The sequence below is a fragment of the Saccostrea cucullata genome, unplaced genomic scaffold (genome assembly GCF_032062105.1).
Source record: "Saccostrea cucullata isolate Sc308-1 unplaced genomic scaffold, CSIRO_AGI_Scuc_v1 ctg1016, whole genome shotgun sequence".
NCBI classification, from domain to species: Eukaryota; Metazoa; Mollusca; class Bivalvia; order Ostreida; family Ostreidae; genus Saccostrea; species Saccostrea cuccullata.
In genome coordinates, this window is record NW_026926521.1 from 263,053 (window position 1) to 284,757 (window position 21,705).

The 21,705-nt window shown below is 33.2% G+C and overlaps 2 long non-coding RNA genes across 2 annotated transcripts; one reads left to right on the forward strand and one right to left on the reverse strand.

The window, feature by feature from the left end:
* Positions 1 to 7,679: 7,679 nt before the first annotated feature.
* LOC134271931 (uncharacterized) lies at positions 7,680 to 8,846 on the reverse strand. The gene is made up of 4 exons (XR_009993108.1): positions 8,766 to 8,846; positions 8,501 to 8,600; positions 8,179 to 8,297; positions 7,680 to 7,898 (listed from the first exon to the last, which is right to left on the reverse strand). It is a non-coding gene; the product is annotated as an uncharacterized LOC134271931 (long non-coding RNA).
* A 307-nt stretch (positions 8,847 to 9,153) lies between these two features.
* LOC134271932 (uncharacterized) lies at positions 9,154 to 10,750 on the forward strand. The gene is made up of 3 exons (XR_009993109.1): positions 9,154 to 9,264; positions 10,425 to 10,528; positions 10,673 to 10,750. It is a non-coding gene; the product is annotated as an uncharacterized LOC134271932 (long non-coding RNA).
* The last annotated feature ends 10,955 nt before the right edge of the window (positions 10,751 to 21,705 follow it).

Sequence of the window (21,705 nt, forward strand, 5' to 3'; positions counted from 1 at the left end):
AAAAGATCCCTCACTGCTCAATGATCATGCAGTGACAGTTCCTATTATAGGAAAGAATGTGCAGCTCTCTACTGGCAAGCCTTCATATGAGCAAAAAATTCCTGAAAGGGACATTAAACAAAATACATTGTTTTATCAATCTTTAACATGTTTAACGTCCCTCTAGAGAATTTATCTCTTATGAGAAATTGCCATTTCCAGTGAAGGTTCAGTCGCGAGGGGATGCTCCGCTTAGCGGTGCCCTTGTTTTAAAGTACATTTCCTTAAGGAGAGGAACTCGAAAGTTGTAAGAACTTGTTTCTGATCCATTTGATTTATTTCAATAAAATATGTTCAAAACAAAACATTATATCATATTCATTTCCAGTTGTAATTATTACAATATACGAAATTGTCATCAACAGAAACCAACAAATTTATACTTTTTTATATACTGCAGAGGGACAATAAAAAATGTAAATCAGAATAAAGATACAATAAACCCTAAATTCCTAATGAATCAAAATTTTTGTGATCTGATTTCCTAATATCTGATAGAGGGAGAATCAATTTTGAATTTCTTTTGAAAAGAAATTTTACAAGCTTTTCTGTGTTTACTTCTTCTTTATGAATATCAACCATAAACTGTTACAAACAATGCAAAATTAAATTATTTTCTAAAACAGGCAATAGATTTACAAAGTTAAAATATTTTTTTTTTGATTCAGATTTTACAGAAAGACATTTTGTGTAAAGTTTCCTCAGAGACTCCCTTATAATCCGCACCAAGATTGCCTACAACTCTCTGGATTAGATGGCATAAATCTTTTATATGTAGATTGAATTATATATTAATAATATAGCAATTGAAAAAAAAAATATTAAAGCATATTGATAGTTTTCATTTTCCAAACAAAAATGATTTTAAAAATATTTCTATCTAATCAGATAGATAGATAAGCAGTCAAGGTGACCAGACGTGTTTTTTTACAGCTCCTGCATTTCTTATCTATACTTAGTTATTACGTATACAATGGAATAATAATGAGTTTGAGTGAAAGTTCTAACCTTTTCAAATCACTTTTGGACTCATTTACTGGATTTTCAAGATCATTTAGTGCAAATAATGAGCTTTCAAAATAAATCTGTGAAACTTGATTCAGATGCGCCAGATTTCCTTCAAGTTAAGGAAAACCAGAGGAGTGTAACAATAACATTTAATGGGGACAAGTACCCTATCATCTTGGATTTACTACAGAGCGAGCTTGTGCTGTTTAAAAACCGCGAGAAAAGAAGACATGGGTCTATATATAAATCTCAAGATGATTCTGTCACAGCTACAATTTATGAGAAAACAAATACCCTTCACATCCAAGGAGATTCATATTTCTCGTGGTGCCAGAGATTTCTCAAGGATTTGAAGACCTCTGATGAAAATTTGGAGACAAGATGTAAGACCATAGAGGAAACATCCCCCCAGTGCACATCTACTCCTAAAAGTAAGGCCCCACAAATTGATGAAGCCCCCCAATTGAATTGCCATCAGTGCCTTGACAGTGCAAAAATCATTAAGGAACTTTCAGATACGGTCCAACTTCTGTCAAAAGAAGTCAGTGATCTTAAAAAACAATTAAACGCTTCAAGGACGGTCACACCTCTTATTACAAAAGGAACCCAAACAGTTCCAAACAGGACAAAAGAAAACGAAACATCAACAGAGGGAATTAAAATTCCTGGGCCTGGTGTATCCAGGCATAGTCAGTGCGAAATTAAAGTCCACTCAACCAGTAGTAGTACAATGACAGACTCCAGGGAGGCTCCAGACATCAAGACTGCTCCTGTTTTGTCAAATCCCGCAGATTTCACGAGGGAAAAAAAGCAACCCGGAAAGAAACCAGAGGATAAATCTGTCCTCATTATTGGGAGCTCGATTTTACCAAGGATTTGCACCAGAGGATTACATTCAACAGTACAGGTCAGCACAAATAGGGGAGCAACCATCTCTGATATAAGGACAAAACTTTCAAAAATGGATGTATCATCATATCAAAGTATTATTGTTTTAGCTGGAGGAAATGATGCATCAAGACGGCGGGATGCAGAGGGGATGAAACACGATTTTGCAGAAATAATCGCAGACCTTCAACATCGGAATCCCAGTGTACGTGTGTATATTTCAGAAGTGTTGTCAAGGCGTGATACAAATGTCAGTGATGTTAATGAAATAATTAATGATGTGTGTGAAATGTATGGTGTCACTGTGATCCCTACTTCAAAAATCTTTGGAGATGGAAATCTTAAACAGGGATACTACTGGAAAGACGGAATCCACCTGTCAGACAGAGGTACCGCAGCACTGCTCAAAATCTACCAAGGTTATGTGAATATACTGAAAAGCGGAAACGGGCGAGGAAACTTCAGAAAAATTACAACATCAGTTTGCAACGATTCCTTCCGTTCAACCTTCTGTTATTTCTGTGGGGAAAGTGGCCACATATCGCGATACTGCAGGCATGGGAGAAAGCTGGACTGTTGGAACTGTGGAGAGCTAGGTCACAAAACCAAGCTCTGCCCGCATAGCCACTAGGAAACGGGCAATGGAAGTATAGCCGTCACCAATTCCCGAGGGATAATTAATAACAATAATGTATATTCTCTTTTAATAATTTAAGCTCATGTCGTGATAATGAGTATTCATGTACATTTGTTCAAAATTCTAGAATTAAGTCAAACACTTTATCTAATTCGCATAAATTCATTCAGACAGAGAAAAATATTAATAGGCCTAATTTTGTTGCCAAGAGGGTTTCACAACAATCAGACGAATCTACTGTATTTATAACAAAAAATGACAGTGTAACAAGTAAAAGTAAATTTGGTTTGATGAAAAAGGGATTAAAATTTGGAAACCTTAACATTTGCCACCTAATGCCAAAAATTGAAGAAATTAAAATTCTGCTTCAAAACAAACAAGATCTTAATATCCTAGGACTTTGTGAAACCTTTTTGAATAAATTTAGTGATTCTGAGTTGAATATTGATGGCTTTGAAATGGAAAGGAAGGATCGCACTCTGAGGAAAGGTGGTGGAATTGTAGTAAATATCTCCGATAATATAAGATACAAGCGTAGAACTGATTTTGAAATTGGTGATATTGAAACAATCTGGCTAGAATTAAATTCAAAGAATTCTAAACTAATTTATTATTGTTCAGCGTATCGTCCACCATCTGCTCTCTCCTGCTGGGCGGAAGACCTGGCTAGAGAGATTAACCGTGCCTCCTGCTGTGACGATGCAGAAATTATCTTAACAGGTGACTTTAATGTAGACTTATTCAAAGAACCCCCACAAAGTTGGACATATGCTTTAGAAGAATTTGATTTTTCACAGTTAATTACATCAGCAACCAGAGTAACTAATACCTCAAGCACCCTAATAGATCACTTTTACACCAATAAACCAGATAACATGTGTGAAGTAAATGTACCTTTTATAGCCATCTCTGATCATTACCCAATATGTGCCACTAGAAAAACAAAATACATGCAACAAAAAGGAAAACACATAGAAATAGAGTATAGAGACTTCAAAAAGTTTGATGAAAATAAATTCCTTCACGACTTAAAAGATGTAGACTTTAACAATCTCCTCCAGATGCATGACCCTAATGAAATACTAACTGAATTCTATGAATTATTTAATAGCATACTTGACCAGCATGCAAAGGTTAAAACAAAACGCGTAAAGAGCGAAATCCGCCCTAAATGGATGACACAAGAAATAAACAATGCTAGACATTTAAGGGACTCTTACCATAAAGAAGGAGATATGGAGAACTATAGAATTTATCGAAACAAAGTTAGTCTTCTTATAGACAAATCAAAATCGTCTTACTATAAAACAGCTATTGAACAAAGTTCAAATCCCAAAGAAATGTGGAACTATCTTAATCAATTAACATGTAATTCAAAGAACATAACACCATCTCATGTGTTTTCTAATGGGGAAATTGTTGACAATTTACAGGATATTGCAAATACTTTTAATAACCACTTTACGGATATCTCTAATAAGCTTCTGATGAAAATGCCTAAACATGATTATGATCCTAATATATTATGTAATTTTGCTAGGTCTAAGCTTGATGAGGAAACCATCTTTAGTATTCATCAAATTGATGAAAGTGAAGTTTTTAACATGCTAAATTCTCTAAATATCAATAAATCAGCTGGCATTGACTTTATTGGGCCGCGTCTTCTAAAAGTCGCATCCAAATATATATGTAAACCTATAACTCATCTTATTAATGCTATCATAGTAAGTGGTATTTTCCCGACAAATTTAAAACAAGCCAAAGTAACACCTATTTTTAAGAAAGGTGACAAAGCTGACCCGAATAATTATCGTCCTATTGCTATTTTACCAACTATATCTAAACTGATACAAAAACATGTAGCTAAGCTAATACAAAACTTCACTAATGAATTTGATCTACTAACACAATCCCAGTCGGGATTTAGGGAACTCCATTCTTGTCAAACTTCACTTACAAAACTAACAGAAAGTTGGCTTAATGCAATGGATCGTGGTGAACTAATCGGCATTACATTTATAGATTTTAGTAAAGCTTTTGATTTGGTGAATCATGATATTCTTCTAGAGAAATTAAATCATTACAATATTGACCAAACAGCTATAAAATGGTTTAAGTCATATCTTTACGACAGGACCCAGTGTGTTAAATTTGGAACATGTGTCTCCAATATTCAACCCGTCACAGCAGGAGTGCCACAAGGGTCAATTCTGGGCCCTCTTTTATTTTTATTGTAGATAAATGACCTTCCATTACATGTAAACAATTCAAATATTGATATGTTTGCTGATGATGTTACTCTGTATTCAAATAATCATAATGCACGATGTTTGGAAAATACGCTAAATGCAGATCTTTGTGAGATTGAAAAATGGTGTGCTCAAAATCAAATGGTTTTAAATGTAGATAAAACAAAATGTATGTTAATGGGAACACAGCAAAGAAAATCAAAATTATATAATCCAAATTTGCAACTTTATGCCTCAGACAAAACAATTGAAATTGTTGAAACTGGAAAAATTCTTGGTGTACATATTGATGATAAGTTACAGTTTGCAAATCATATTGACTAAGTTTGTAAAACGGGTAATTATAAGTTATTTACGCTTCGTAGGATTAAGAAATTTCTCCCTCTTCACACCAGGAAACTTTATTACAACGCTTATATTTTACCATCTATTAACTATTGTTTGACTGTTTGGGGTAATACCCCCAAGCAGGACATGGACAGACTATTTAAATTACAGAAATTGGCAGCAAGGATTATCCTTGACGCAAGTCCTGATTCTTCTTCTAAATCACTGTTTGAGAAACTTGGGTGGTTAACAGTTTATGAACTAGTTGATCTATACAAATACATATTATTATACAAAATTTTCAGTGGAATGACTCCCGAATATCTTCGTAATTTATTTGAATTTCAGTCTTCAACTTCTTATGACCTGCGATCTGAAACTAATTATGATCTTAGATTACCAAAATTTCGTACAAACTTATTCAAGACCTCTTTTCAATATTCAGGTGTACATCTATGGAATAAACTTCCCCAACACATTAGATTCTCTCAATCTCTACGAAAATTCAAGCGTAATGTGGAAAATTACATTATCAGCTGTCGTACAATCATTTGAGCATAATAAGAGTTCAATATTGTATATTGTACTGTTATTGTTAAAATGTGTCTGTATTTGAACACTCTATTCATAATTCAGTGATTGTAATTCATCAAACCTATTACATGTACTTAATTGTATATAATTATGAATTGTATCTTGACAAAGTGTATATATTTTGTATTTGATATATGTATATATATAGAGGGCCCTGGGGAAGAATAGTGCATGCACTAACCAGGTTACCTTCTTTAAATAAAGTTTTATTATTATTATTATTATTATACGAGTCAGAAATTATACAGCACAATCAATAACCTTGAATATAAACATTGAGCTAATCTTTTACATTTGTTTCTGTGTAAACATTCAGATACATGTAATACAAAATAGAAAAAAAATACCGGTGGTATGTATAAAAAAATCACATTTCTGCTTTATATGAAAACTGAAAAGGTCCCAATTCACTTTCAAATATAATACAATGTTATTGATAATCTCCACTCATTATTTAACAGAATACACCTCAAATAATACAACACCTATGCTGTATTATGCTAGCTTAGTGGGAGCAGCTGGTTTCATTTTGATAACAATACATAATTATTGAACATACATTACATTGTATGTGAAAAATAAACCACTGCAATGTACATGTATTTGTAAATTATTTTTTGTGTAACAAATTATACCACTATCACAGACATTAAAAACCGCTCAGGCAAAAGCCATAGACGATTAACTATGAAAAACCTGTGTCCGTCGCTATGTAAATAATGTCTCAAGGGAGAATGCCGGACGTGCATTCGGTGTATTATTTAAAATTGCATGAACATCCTAATGATATTTGCATGTATGAAAAATCAAAATTAAATACATTTCAAGAATATTGTTACTTCCATTACCGGTATATTTATACAAACATGAAATATATTATATATAAAGCATAAAACGTTTGTGTAGTGAAGAACACCTTACTGAATACTGTCTTCTCATTGGCCTTCCTTTGGCCACGCCTACCATATACAGTCAAAATCTCTAAAATATGTTTCTATCATACAATGTTTTCTCGCTATATTACGAAATGTTGGAAAACACTATTATTTTTGGTGCATGTACATATATAAAATAAACTTTGCAGTTTTAATACATGAAATTAAAAAAAGTGGGAAAAAAGTACATGAAAGGCTATTTGATATGCATTTATATACAGGCTAGTAACATCTTGACATCTTCAATTTACAATGAAAAATGTTGCAGTTTACATATTCACAAAAAAGAAAAATACTAAATCATCTGTGAGAATATTTAAAGATAAAGTTTGCAAAATGTATGAGAATATGTATGTGTTCAGCTTCACCCAGTGAGCCTGTCTGAGCTTGACCTCTTTGGATTAAATGTTCTTATGTGTGTGGTAGATGCTTGTGTGTTTGCATATGTGTTCAGCTTCACACATTTTCATGTATGTGCTCGACTTCACACGCCCTGGAAAATATGTAATAGGTTGTGTTATATGCTTGTGTGATTGCATATGTATCAAGCTTAACACATTTTCATGTATGTGCTCCACTTCACACGCCTTAAAAATATGTTATAGGTTGTGGTAGATGCTTGTGTGATTGCATATGTGTTCAGCTTCACACATTTTCATGTATGTGCTCGAGTTAACACGCTTTGGAAAATATGACACTATGATGGTGTAAAATGTTTACTTATGTATGATGCACACAGAGAAAAAAGTTCAGTGTGCTTAAAATGTGTCACTGTGGTGGTGTAAAATGTTAACAAGTGTATGATGCACACAGAGAAAAAAGTTCAGTGTGCTTTGTTCTGAAAGAATGATCATATATATGTACTGCAGTTATTTCCTCTTAAGAAATTGACAATCATAATAAGTTACATATTCATTTCACATAATTGTACCGAAAATTACATATCCAGTTTAAATGATTGTACTGAAAATTAAATTTATGCAAAAACTCTCTGGATGAATAACTAGCTTTCATAATTATGAATGCTTGAATGTTCATCTATAAATCTATAAAAGGATATTTCTTAGTTTACATATTCTTGACCATATCATTCATAACAGTATATATTCTTGATCAAGACATCCCTTTTGGATTCTCCTCTCTGACATCTTTTCTCAGTCACCAATCAGTTCAACAGTCATCAGGGTACTCAGATCTTTCAGGTGGTTTACAAAAACTGTCCTAATAATAAACATCATTTTCAAAATTATAGAGAAAAAAAGGTTTACATTACTTCTATTGAAATTAAAGCACAGGCTTTGAAAGACATAATTCGGTAACTTAAAACATTTATAACTAAACATAATAGAAATGCAGACAATAAGGCTCAATGTCAAACATATGATACATTGTGTAATAGCCTTGAAACTTGCTAGGTTACTTAAAATGTTTGTGGCAAGCTTTCACTAAGTTAAGCAAAATATAAGCAGTTCTTGATTACACATTGAAGTCTGATCTTCACCTGTGAGTTCTGACCTGCACATTTAGATGATGATGATCACTCTTAAATATCTTCATCACAACATCTGAAATTCTTCCATATTTCCTATCTGCAGCTCAGCTCAAGTGTATATAGACTCCCTGTACAAATGCATACACAATAAAATTTTAAATAAAGATATGATTTATCTCTTCACCATACCCAGCCTTTTTAAAAAAAGTGAGAAAACAATATACTTTCCTTTAGATAAAACCAAGTAGTCAATGTTTAAAATATGTTTATCTCTAGAATTATAGATTTATATTGGCTGAAAAATTTATTCAAAAAAATCAAAGGAAATTACCTAAATACACATGTATGTGACTGATGTCTCAGATCACAACTATTTAAAAGCGAGACCTTTCCACCCTCAGCAGCATGGGTTAGCTCCCCATAATGGCATTCTTTGTATCTACAAAAGATATACAATGAAAATCTAAAAAAAAAATTAAAGAGCGAACGGTGTATTTTTGCAATCAGATTAAATTTATTTCTGCCAATGTTTGGCGGATAAATTTCCATAATAAAATGAAACGAATTATTAACAACAAACAAGACACATTTATTACCTTGCAGTCACCGTCGCACATACTGTATACAACTGATAACATCCCAAATTCCTTTCTGTGTTGTTTTCTTGGCGGAATTTTCTTGCTTTTTAGACTGGTCCCCTGCTCTGGTTCCCATTTATTGCCCTGAATAAGAAAAAGGTTTTGTTTACAAGTTTCAACATCAATAAAATCTCCCGCACATTTACAGCCTTTATTGTAAACTACTAAAAACATACTCTACACAAAATTTTCAGCTCAGTATTCTGTTATCCTCTTCATTCAAGTAATATGTAAACTCTTCTCAAATGTAAAACGAACGATCTACTTTGAACAGTAACCCAAATATGGCACAGTGTAGTCGGTTGAATAGCCAATCATTTCAAATCAAGTTGAACGGGTTTGCACCGCTATTTTGACGAAGTTTGCAACCAGTGGTAATTTTTTGAAACCTCATCTAGATTTAAGGAGATTCTTGCCTTGACAACTGCTCGGACTCCCGGATTGGCATGCACTGCAGGTTTGTTTACGATTTCCAGCCGTTTTCACTTTCAGCATAGATCAGTAAATTGTGCATGTTGTGAAACAATGAAAGTCAGGCAAAACTACGATGTATAAGTCATTTACTGCCAGAATTTAGATTAGTATTTTGATAATTTGGGGATTAAATGTTTATGTGTTTCTTTCAGTTTTATAACAGGTCCAGTACAATCACTAGATTTAGCTACGTAGGTAGAATTACCTACGTAGCTTTATTTGCTTTTCTCAGGTAGCTTTATTTAGCTATTTCAAGGTAAGTTTTCAAAAGTTTTCTTTTTATTAAAAAGAGACAAAAAGTCGCAATTAAATGACTATTGATATTTATACTAGGGAGGCTTAAAAACAATCTAAAGCAGAGATAGTTTATAAATTGCTGCGTTTGGGCAATTTAGAGCAAAACATGTAATTCCATTGTTTGGTTAACTGTCCTCTCGGTGAGGCATGCCCGAGTATGATTATTTCATATTGTGCTGAATAATTACCGACCTATTATCTTGTTAACCGGAACTGGACTTCTTTGTCATTTCATTCAAGGAGTAACTGTTCTAACTGTCATACATAGCCCCAAAACTTTCAGAACTTTGATTGCAATTGCGCAGAAAATGACATTTTTTCCAAGAGGGATTTTTTCATGAGATGTTTTCAGATTAGTTCAATGTTGAAAATGATCACTGCATCAAAATGACATTTTATGCACACCCTGACAAAATTGCTTTTTAACAGAAATAAATCAATTTGGTAGCTAAATAAAGCTACCTCATGTAGGTAAATAAAGCTATGAAGGTAAATCAAGCTATGCAGCTAAATCTAGTGATTGTACCAGACCTGTATAATAATCTGTAAAGATTTAGGTCTCTGGAATTAAACAAGACAAAGCAAAACAATTCTGAAGTGGGACTAAATGAGTAGTAAAATCCGAGCCGGGCCGGGAATTTGAAACTGAAGCCGGGTTTTTGCTAATTACTGAGAATATACGCAATCAGTTGTCATAAAACTTAGTTACAGATGTATTTATGCTTTGGCTGAGAGTTTCAACTCAGGGTTAGGGTTAAGGTTAGGGTTAACCCTAACCCTAACCCCAAATTTGTTTCATTTATAACATTTTGTATTTTAAACTTTGTCCATTTTGTTAAAATACAGGTTGAGTGAATTCATTCTGCGGATTGTTGAAGGGAAAACATCAAGACAGGGCGAGGAAGACGACAAAACATGATTACCCAGACTGAGGATCCCAAAGTTCTTTGGTACAAGCAAATTTTTAAAAAATCAAATAATAAGTTTCATGAAATGTTACTTGAACAAACATTTACATTATTTAGTGCTTGACTTGCTCGGGAGTCATTATTGTAATATGTATTCGTATAAAATGTTCAATTTCTTTAGTATAGGCTCAAGCTACTCAGCCTACCATGAGAAAATTAAAAGATCTGCCATGAAGAAGAGGCAGGTTCTCAACTTTCATATCATAGATGGCAAGTGTTGTAAAGATCTGATTTTGAAGTATGCTTGATAAAAAAAACATAAAGGTGTTTAGCAGTTCATAACTATTAACTGTGATTGCCTTGTGTATTAGTTTTCAAAATCAATTCATTCTTTGGTGACCGTGTGCTTCAAACTCATATTTTTTAATAAAAATATAGACTATATATTTGTCCAGATGTATAAAATGTAAATCACAGTATGAATTCTATTTCAGCATGATTGTCATCTTCAACTTGAGGGACTCTCACCTAAAGTCTTTTTACTGTTCCATATCAGGAAAAAGTTCATGAGCAGAAACATGCTATTGGGGAAAAAGGTACATATATCCTAAACCATTGTTTGAGTATCATTCTGTATACATGTACAGCTAAGCTAAATATGTAGCACTATATTGTTCTTTTTGTAAACTGACTACTGAGTAGTCAGGAAAACCTATGATTTCGTTATATTTCAGGGATTTATTCTTTGTTTGTGTTAAGTACCTTCAACAAATACATAATTCTCAAATTGTAATTTTAGGCATTAGGGTTTTTGTGATAAGGGATACATGACCTATCCCATTGATTCTTCATATTATATGTCAATAACAAGAGGTCCACTAGTCTTGTTGAATTAATACAATTTTTCACCTCAAAAGGTCATGTATGAACTTTTTATTTATTAATTAGGTTGTGTATTGTTTTTATTTTTATTAATCATGGTATTGTGAATTCTGATAACAGATACCTTTGAAAATATTCATACTTATGCATAGCACTGAAAATATACTTATAGATTTTTTTCTTTCAGGAAAAGCATTAGAAGAATGCCTGCATGGGAAGAAAAGTTTTGGACTTTGAAAAGGGAAATGTGACAAAAATATTTTGAGAGTCATTGATTTCCACTGAAACCAATATACACAAGAAAGAGGAACACAGGAAATGTTGATTCACAGCTTTAAATTCAAGAATGTACAGTTGGTTTTATTAGGAAACATGTCACGTACAAAAAACATTTCTCGTGAAATAAACTCTGTCTTGGATACTTATTTATGTGTATGTGATTTGCGAGATAGGATGTGGGCAACATATATTGTCAAGAATCTTGATGTTTTTGATTTTTGTTTGTAAAAAAAAAATGTTTTAAATTGTAAGAAACAAAGTTAAAGTCAACTTTTGGTTAATTCTTATATATTAATTATGAAGTCTAGACTTCCGCAGCATCGACTTGAAAGAAAAAAACTTATTTATAATTTGCATAAGGCTTCATTCACAGGAATGGAAAATATAAATTATTAACTTTTGTGGTAATTAAAGATGGTATTTAGTTAAATTTAAAATCTGTAATTATAAGATTTAATATATCCTAAATACGGTGTTTGATGGTTGTAAATATTAACTTTACTTTTTTGTAAAGTCAAGACAATGTGGGACATAACATCATATTTAAGTGTATGTAAAGTTAATGTAAAGGTTACCTTTTCCAACTTTTACTTTAGCCTGGTCCATTATCTGGAAAATCTTGATTCAGCATTCAAAGCAAGTCCATTTATGTGCATCCTTCCATGTATCATCCATGCAAGTTTGCTTAACATAGAGCTAATACCTATGAAATTATCAAATTTTAGGAAAATTTTTTCCAAAGCAGGAGAAAATTATCATAAAAATTATAAGTCAATACATTATTTACAAACAGAAAATGCACATAAAAACAAAGAATAAATGCAAAAAAACTAAGGCCACACAAGAAATACTACATGTTGGCCATGACTTTCAAGTCTTGAAGTGTACAAATTGGTGTTAGGAAACCAAAGGGTTTATATACCTGTCTTATGGTGCCTATTTATGAAAAGTGTTCAGCTTAAACAATTAAGATCATATATAATTTGCATATTAAGGATATTCTATCTTCAGCCAGGAAGGATAACTCCAAAAATTAATATTTAATTTGAAATGCATCAAAATGAAGCTTGAAAATGAATATTTTTCATGCAACAATTTTCATTTTAATCATCTCTATAAGATTAAAGGGTTTTGGAAGTCTTAGAAAAGGTCTTATAAATGTTGACATTTGTACCCAACAAAAGGAAAAAAAATCAATACAGTTTTAGAGAAATAAGATTTTCTTAAATCCAGCCTTAGATACCAATACTTATTAGCATGATATAAGAAGTGATTTGTGGTGTCTTGCAATGATAGCAAAAGCCTTTTACACAATATAATATAGAATACATGACGGAAATAAAAGACAAAAAAAATACCTAATAAGTATAATAATCATGACAATTTTTTCTGAATGACTGGATATCTATCGTTTTTTAACCTGAAATATATTTGTTGATCAATTTGCAATTAGAAAATGCATTGCTGATATTCCAATTCGCTTTTTCTGCAAAAATATTGGAGATTTGACACTTTTCCCTATATAATATGATTTACTTTAACCTTTTACTCTAATGAATTACTGTGGATAAATTTATATAATTTTGTGGATTCAGAGATACTTTTATGAGTAGTTCTGATTACTTAACTGCTAATTTCATAAACCTGAGGATCGGACTACCATAAATGATATACTAAGCAGAACAATGCACATTATACAAAAAACTCATTTTCACTAAATCTTTTTCAATGATCAAAATAAAAATATTGGTTAACGCTTTTATTATTTTCATTAACTTTATACAATGATACACCTCTGAACTGTTCATATAATACCGCATATTTGAGTTCATCTCACAATATGCGTCGTTATCAAAGCTCTATCCTCAATATTATATGTCATCATTCACCTCCTTTTTGTGAAAAAACTAATAAATGAGATAAGCCGGAATTTATTTATCCATCTATACAGTGTCGGTACTTCGTCACTGGGTTTACGGGTTATCTCCCCTTTTCTATGCATCGATGAAAGTGAAAGGTGGGTGATGAAAGTATCCGATTTATTTTTTTGTATTATGAAATATTTTATCATAATTCCAGTTTTTAAAGTTAAGTTTCAGTCAAAGAATTAACATGGTTTATCTTATTAACATTGATTTTGCTCGATGGCAAATATTTCATTGGATTGAAACAGATCGATTTGACACCCGTCCATACTTTAAACTTTGGCACATGGTACAAGAGGTAACAATATGGTAATAATAACCAACTTCATCAGCAGATTTTGAACGAAGAAAAGCGTACTTAGTGAAATATTATTTAAACAAAATGAGCTAATGTAAAAATAGCTATGAACTTCAACTTTATTCGGTCCATGTTATTCAAAGTCATTGGTCAAACATCCATACACATGGTAGCCTATATTTAGATACTTAGTTCCCTTGGCCTATCTTGCTGGGGTTTAGAAAATTCAAATGGGAATATCCATAATTATAATTCTTACAATATGTGTATGCTTTTGTAGCTTTGAGTTTGTTGCATTTTATCAGTTTATTTAAAATATTTTGTGATATTTTGATAAATAAATAAATAAATAAATAAATAATTAATTAATTAATTAATTAAATAAAATAAATGTTCAAGGACAGGGCTACCCTAGCTGTGCCATACTACCTTTATCCTTAAAAGTGAATAAATAGAAAAAATACAGATTGAGAATTAATAAAAGTTTGATAATTCTATTGCATTATGTCTTTAGTAATGTTATTTAGCTAGATTTACAAAGGAACAGAACTCTAATTAAAGTATATAAATTTTCAATCAAGGCCATTCAGCTTTAACAAGGGGCCAAAGAGAGGCATGAAAGATATGGAATTGCGACAAAGGCAGTAATCAATTGTGAAATAAAATAGTTCATAGTAAAATACAGAACAAGTTGTGGTGCTTTTGAATGTTATATTACAATAATGCATTTTATGTATATGAATTAAGCATCAAGTAAGAGGTGTATTTGTTTATACAAATTTACAGTTGTACACATGCTATGACAAAACTCAAGGTAAGTAAATATGAATGATGACTAAATAGATTTCGAGTCAAAAATTTCAGTTGGACAGAAGCATTACAATGAACAATTCAGGCTGTAAAATCTAGGGGGCATAGGTTCCATGCACCCGAGTTGAACTGTACATTGTCTGTCAAATCTACATAATAGTTATATTAGGACCAGCAGCATCCTCACCTATTCGGATATCTCTTCTCTTAGGGGGCTTGACAAGGGGGACAATTTCAGACTCAACCAGAACAATAACAATGTGTGCATAGTAATTTAGGACCTCAATGGTTCACGAGTTGATATAGACAGGATTCCCCAAATTTTAATTTAATTAACTACATGTAGATATCTAACAAGGCTAGCTAATTCAAAGGGTTCAGATTACATGTAAGTGAGATGGGGTCAAAGGCATATTTCGCTTATATTTTCTGTGTAAACTTTTTGGTTTAGTTAAAATTATACATAAAGAAAAAAAAAGAAGGTCAGGCTTTTCGTTCATTTGGAAGCCGTATCCAATGTACATGAACATGATTATGAATTTCTCTAACAGGGCCTGTACCTTAATCGAGTAGGTTTGATGATATAATGATAACACAATAAAGACACATATATTTAATGTCTTCTCACCCCTTAACTGCATAAAGGCCTTGTATTCTATATATTTGTGTTTAGTAAATGAAAAGTTTTGTACCATCTTATGATAACATGAAAAATCAGGTCAACTTATTTTACTAAATTATATAGATTATTTCACAAATGTTGATTATTCACACAGATTAATCACTAAATTTTTTATATAGATTATTTCACAGATGTCAATTATTCACACAGAGATTAATTTCAGCAGGGGCTTTTATTTCCTGACAGTGTTCTAAAAATATGGGTCTAGTCACTTCTTTATTAATATCTATACAAGAAGAGAATTTTAGGTAACATTTATTCCTTTGAGTTATCTTTCTCATTAGGGAACCTTAAAATAGGAAATATAACTTAAAGTCCCTGAACTTTTACCAATTTTACTCAATTTATTCAGTTTGGCAAAGGGATGAGGGACAAATTACAGAGCTCTTCAGGTGCTAAAGTCAATGCAGGCTCATTTGAATAAGGCTCACAGTGCTGGTTCTTTCTATATATTTTTCCTTAGGCATATGCTGTATGAATGGTCATGCAATAATAATAAATCAATCAATCAATAAATAAAATAAAACGGGTTATAATGAGACTTATAAGGTTTAAAATGGGGCTTAATTTTTTGTCAGTGTTGGTTTCTGCTGTGTCTCTAAGTTGTTAAATAAAAAGATTTGCTATTACACACAGATAAGAGTTGCTTCAGTTAAAATTCTATATTCACAGATTTTAAATTCACAAAGGGTAAATTGTTTAGGTAACTGGCTTTATTTATCGGGAATTATAAAATTAAAAAACACAAACAAAAAATAAAAAACGCTTAAGGCGAGATTACCTAACGGCAGAGGAGATACAAATTCTTTGGGGGGGGGGTGTTAGACACACATTGTGCGACAGGCTAGGTTACAATCTGATCCATCGCCTACAATATTTTCTTTTTAATAGTATGCGCTTAATCTCATATGGGATTAAGATGCATTAGTCGGTGCATATGTACATTAGTTTACATTCATGCATTAGCTATCGGGTACAAATACAGGTTACTTCTACAAGTAAAAGCCTTGGTTAACGTCCTTACGCCCCTTGTATACCTCGGAGCCAAGTCAAAACTATCTCGTCATGAACCTCTAGCATGCTGGAGTAAAATACAGGTTAGCTAGGGGATACAAATACAAATCCACATGTGTGTTGGAGTTTAAGTTTCATAGTACACATGTACTAAGATTAGATAAACTTCTACAGCATTTTAGGGTATTAGATAAAGGATAGGTTTCCGCTGACTTAGCATATGAATTTTCATGCTCTATATCATATATCCATTTTTCACAGCCTTAAAAAGAATTTTGTAGTCTATATTTTTAATAACCTATTCCACAGCATATTTTTGCAGGGGGGGGGGTTCCCCTTAAAATTCACAAAGTAGGAAGTAAGATCATTCCTTTTTGATGGAGCATCAGCTGGGAAGGGATTTAGAATAAAGGTTTTAGTCATATGTGCCTTACATGTCTGGTACAGTCCATCTACATTTACAAATGTTTAGGGGTAAATACAAAGTCCCATATTGTGTTTCATGGTTTGCAACGTAATTAGTATATAGAAGATTTAATCAATTTGAAATGGTCCTTGGAAGAGCTTGGTTTCAAAAATTAGTGGTACTTGTATAGCCTCATTCCTTCAGAACTGGCAAGATATATTAAAATACATGTATCACAAAACATTTCTGCAGTTAACAGATTGGGAATGTGAACACTTTTAAGATTATTGTCAACAATACAGGTACAGCATAATCATGCTCAAAGGGGAAAGGGGAGGGGTTAAAGAGTATAGGTGCTCATTCATCTTGTTTGTAATCTTTGCAGGAAAGTAATTTACAATTATTTTTTTTTAATCACCTAAAAATAAATAAATAAGAAATAAAATTCAAATGAATAAACAAATAAATTTAAAGAAAAGAGGGGGGGGGGTAAATCTAGATAAAACATATTTCCTACATTATTTTCTTACATTAGTCCAGTCACTTCTTTCTTGCTGACTCAGTAATATTACTGGATATTAGTAATAGAAGTAGAGACCCAAAGCAATATAACTTTGAAAGATATAAAATGGGGGGGAAGGGGGGGGGGGTAGGCACGATTAATTTGAAGGGAGACCAGAATTATTTTAATGCAACATAGATCTACAGTGGGTTGGAAATGAGAGAGAGTGATGTCCACGATGAATGGGTTGCTGAGGGTTTTGAGTAGGCTAGGAGTCCATGGTGGGTGTTAAATTGAAGTTGCCTACCCCCACCAGGTGGCGGTGGGCACCTACGGTGCCCATGTGGCGAAATCGTCACCTTCAATTTAACCATTGAACTGTTGACTTTGTTAACTTTTTGTGGTTGATGTTGATATATGTGATGGTTTATGTTGATATATGTGATGTTGACTTTGAAAATTATATCATGTACAATGTAAATCTAAAGCAAAATAATATAATTAAAAAACAATTTGTGTTGAAATGTGTCCGTAGCACGAATGAGGTCAACCCAGCGTGCTACTTTTCCCGTCAGGGAGGGCACGACTTATGTTGTTATCCCAACATCTTTACTTAAACCATGCATTGAAGAGTTGGTTCCCATGATAACAGCGATTATAAACAAATCATTATCTGGATCTTCAGTACCGACAACCTTCAAAGAGGCTATTATTCGCCCTATTCTGAAGAAACCGGATCTTGACTGTAATGAACTGAAAAATTATAGACCAGTTTCCAACTTACCATTTATTTCAAAAATACTCGAAAAGGTAGTATCAAAAAGACTCAAGCATCATCTGGAAGTGAACAATCTACAGGAACCACTGCAGTCAGCATATCGAGCATGCCACTCTACAGAGACGGCACTCATCCGAGTCCATCATGACATTGTATCAGCGCTTGATAAAAATTCCTGTATGGCCCTAGTGATGCTGGACTTGTCTGCTGCGTTTGACGTGATCGACCATACCATCTTACTCAGACGTCTCAGGTTCTCCTTTGGAATTTCTGGGGCAGCTCTGGAATGGATCGAATCCTACTTGACACAGCGCACACAAAGAGTAGTCATTGGTGGGAGTGCTTCCGAAGATCTTGTTTTGCGGTTCGGAGTACCACAAGGCTCAGTGCTTGGACCAGTCTTGTATTGCCTTTTCTCGAAACCTATCGGTAAAATTTGTCGTGATCATGGCATGCTGTTCCACTGTTATGCAGATGACACACAAATATACCTTTAGCTTGTTATAAAACCGAACGAAACATGGCCAGATCTAAAATGTCGACTAGAAACTTGTTTAGCTAACGTGAGAAGCTGGATGTGTGCAAATCTTCTAAAATTGAATCAGGATAAAACTGAGTTTATCGTCTTTTCACCAAAGAGTCAGCTTAAAAGATCTTTCACACACCAACTTGATTTTGATGGTTCTGTCATCTGTGAATCAGATTGTGTGAAGAATCTGGGAGTGTTTTTCAACAAATCACTTACCATGGAGACTCAGATTAGCGCAGTGTCCAAATCCTGTTTTTACCACCTGCGAAATATTAGTCGAATTCGCCCATTCATAACAGAAGATGCTTGTAAGACTCTAGTTGTCGCTCTAGTTACATCAAGACTTGATTATGGAAATGCACTACTCTATGGAATCACAGAGACAAATATTTCACGGCTACAGAGAGTACAAAATACGGCAGCAAGGATTGTCACCCGAACTAGGAAGCATGATCATATCTCCGAAGTCCTGATATCTCTTCACTGGCTTCCAGTTAAATTTAGAACATATTATAAGATCCTTTTATACACTTTCAAAGTACTCCAGGGGACATCACCATCATACCTAAAGGAACTCATAACAGTCTATCAACCGTCAAGAACTCTACGCTCGTATGACTCCAAACATCTTGTGAAACCTCGTGTTCGCACGGAGACATACGGAACGCGTCGTTTTGACCATGCAGCGGCAACTTTGTGGAACGGTTTACCTGATGCTCTTCGCTTCCAGACGTCACTTTTAGCTTTTAAACGAGATCTTAAAAAGACCCACCTTTTTAAGGTAGCATACGACGTATAATTTTTTATCTTTTGAACAAGTTATAAAGTTCGATTGACCTAAGTCTATCTATTTTGGCACAACCTGTATTGTGTGAAAATTTTAATGTGATGTCAATATGATCTTAGTCTAGCAGCATATAATTTTAGCTTACTCTTATGTTAGTTACGATCTCTTAGAATGATTTTAGGTCTAATGTTTTTATGATTATTGTTTTTATGATTATGGTGTTGTATTTAACTACTCAGTACTTGTATATCTGAAATAGTATCTGTTCAGCGCCTTAGAGTAAATCATTTTAAATAGGGCGCTATACAAATTTTATTATTATTATTATTATTATTATTGATGTTGGGGGTATGCCAGTTTGCCTGCTGCCCCACTGTTGTGTAGACCACTGTGGAAAATACCTGCCAACTCGAATAAAATATTAAACTTAAATACTTAGCATTTGTTTATTATATATAGGTCTTTGATATATATCCTCAATATCATATGTCATCATTCACCTCCTTTTTGTGAAAAAACTAATAAATGAGATAAGCCGGAATTTATTTATCCATCTATACAGTGTCGGTACTTAGTCACTGGGTTTACGGGTTATCTCCCCTTTTCTATGCATCAATGAAAGTGAAAGGTGGGTGATGAAAGTATCCGATTTATTTTTTTGGTATTATGAAATACCCTCCCACCTCAACCCTTAAGCTAGGGGTTAAGTATATACCCTTTCTCCTTTTGTTTGTTTAAATTACGTTTACATTGTTTTATATGGTTTAGCTATACCCAATTCATTAAAGTTGTGGGAATGTTATTGAGAATCTTTTTCTGCTGTGGGTTTTTTGTTTTTGTCTTTTCAGGTATTAGGGATTTCGGTGAAGGGGACTAACGATGCTGACCACAATTGCCTGCTATTTCCGTATTCTAGGACTTTTGGAATGATCTCTGGCCGAATACCATGCATGACAAGGGTCAACTTGGCGAATTATCCATGATTTAGAGGAGTTCGGGAAAGACAGTAGACTATACTTCACAGTGGTCGTATTGGCGAAATCGTCACCTTCAATTTAACCATTGAACTGTTGATTTTGTTGACTTTTTGTGGTTGACGTTGATATATGTGATGGTTGATGTGTATATATGTGATGTTGACTTTGAAAATTATATCATGTACAATGTAAATCTAAAGCAAAATAATATAATTAAAAAACAATTTGTGTTGAAATGTGTCCGTAGCACGAATGAGGTCAACCCAGCGTGCTACTTTTCCCGTCAGGGAGGGCACGACTTATGTTGATGTTGGGGGTATGCCAGTTTGCCTGCTGCCCCACTGTTGTGTAGACCACTGTGGAAAATACCTGCCAACTCGAATAAAATATTAAACTTAAATACTTAGCATTTGTTTATTATATATAGGTCTTTGATAATGGTAGATTTCATCTTGACTTGTCTACTCCTCTTCAAAAATTTTTCATACTTATTAACTACAAATTAATTTAACATTTTCTTTACGCTTTTTAACAAGCATTCCCGATACTTTCTTTTTGATGTTGTCTTTAGGTCTTTTGTACACAAAAAAACTAAAAACGTGTACACATAAAGTTATAACATTTGAAATATCTTCAGGTAGCAAATTTGACATCTTATAGATACTGATATTGATATTTCCACTCTTCCTTTGTCACCAATTTTATAAAGTGGAACTGCTATTTAAGAAATTTGTTACTACATTGAAAGTGACAAACTCTCATTTACTTACGAGAATTGGCAAATAGGTATGGATTACATTCAAGTATGCCAGCTCTTTCACGAACATGTTTGTCTGCCAGGTAAATCAATGGTTTGCAAACATCATTTGGCAAAAAAACATGTACTCCCCGTCCTGTCTGCAATTATATTAATTTATTTAATACACAATGGTTTTTTTCTTTGCTAGCTTTTTTACTCATCATAATTACAAATAAAAATCATCCATGGTAAGATGTGTAATCTGATTATTACTTCCAAACTTACTGGACTTTATATTGTACAAGACATACCTTTCCTCTGATTTCTACGATCTCTTGTCTTTTTAGCAACTCCTTCTCAAATGAAGTCATCTCTCCTATGAGCTGAACTCCAACGTCATCAATGCCTTTTTTGCGAGAATGATAGGAATCCAACCTAAATGAAAAATTCAAAAAATGAAACTGGTACCAAAACTTTGCTAATTGAAAATGCTCTGAGAATATTTTTCTTGTAGACTAAACTGAAGTAAACTTACTTTAAATTCACTTTCTAAACATAAAACATCAGGGTTAGGTTTAGGGTTAGGATTAGGGTTAAGGTTAGGGTCAGGG